General features: G+C 39.8%; 1 protein-coding gene across 4 annotated transcripts in view; it reads right to left on the minus strand.

Moving 5' to 3' along the window:
* LOC106878660 (uncharacterized) overlaps positions 1-1,287 on the minus strand; it is a 110,357-nt gene that overhangs the window by 94,532 nt on the left and 14,538 nt on the right. The gene's annotated exons all lie outside the window — the stretch shown is intronic.

Below are 1,287 nucleotides of genomic sequence, written 5' to 3' on the forward strand. Positions count from 1 at the left end.
TATATATATATATATATATGTGTGTGTGTGTGTGTGTGTGTGTGTGTGTGTGTGTGTGTGTGTGTGTGTGTAGACACACATGTCTGTGCATGTTTGAGGCTTAAACAGACCAAAATAATTCAAACCACATTTATCCTTCTAGCTACAACTTAACAAACAAAGCAGTCAACAGTGGAATCGGTAGAGCATCAGACAATATCATTGTTGTTGATGTTGTTATGGCAGTCATAGACAGGTTGATGACAAATGGGTTAACGTCCATTTTTCCATGCTTGCATGGGTTGGACGGAATTTGACGAGGCAGATTTTCAACAGCTGAAGGTCTTTCCTTTTAAGTAAAGCAAATAACTCACCATGTCTTCAACCTTTACAATTATTATATGTAGTGAAGGCAGGAGATGCTAACTCAACCCCTCACACACACACACACATGTATGCACAAATATCCACTACCAACCTCATGCACCCATGCAGTGCAGACACACACCTACAAACATACAGAGTTATATGAAGAGTCCCGTGCAGTTTCTATTTCCATCTACCAAATCCATCCACAAGGCCATGATCAACCCAGGGTTATAGCAGAAGACATTTTCCCAAGAATGCCTGTGTCATCATGGAGACCGAAAGAAAAGACACCTACACAGAACCCTAGAGTTCCATACCACCATCCCATTCAGTTAATTAATACTAAACACAATAAAACTAATTAACTCACTCCACTGGCCTCATTCCTCATGCACACACATTTGGCTCTGAACACAATCTGTTAATTATATGTTTGAAAACATCTTTGCACCTAATAACTCTCGTTTGTGTTTTGCATCCAAGCCCTGGCATGGTCATGTGACTGAGAACATCCCTTCCAAACTACAAGTTTACAGGTTCAGTCCTACAACATGGCACTTTGGGCAAGAGTCTTCTATTATAGGCCCCACATCACCCAGAGCCTTGTGGGTGGTGGATTCAGTAAATGATGATGATGATATATATATATATATATATATATATATATCATCATCCTTTAACATCCATTTTCCATGCTGGCATGGGTTGGACGGTTCAACTGAAAACTGTTAAACCAGGGAGCTGCAATAATATTTAGCAGAAATAACAGAGTGACTCAAAGAACAAAAGTTTTTTTTTTGTGTGTGTGTGTGTGTGTGTGTGTGCCTTCTTTTCTTGACACCTTGTTATAGTTGTAAACAAGTTTCACTACACAACAGGTGTCATTTTGTTTCCAACATTCTTTGGAAACACGTCCAGTCATGGGGAGACAGGTGATGC

This window comes from Octopus bimaculoides, chromosome 21, assembly GCF_001194135.2.
Source record: "Octopus bimaculoides isolate UCB-OBI-ISO-001 chromosome 21, ASM119413v2, whole genome shotgun sequence".
NCBI lineage: Eukaryota > Metazoa > Mollusca > Cephalopoda > Octopoda > Octopodidae > Octopus > Octopus bimaculoides.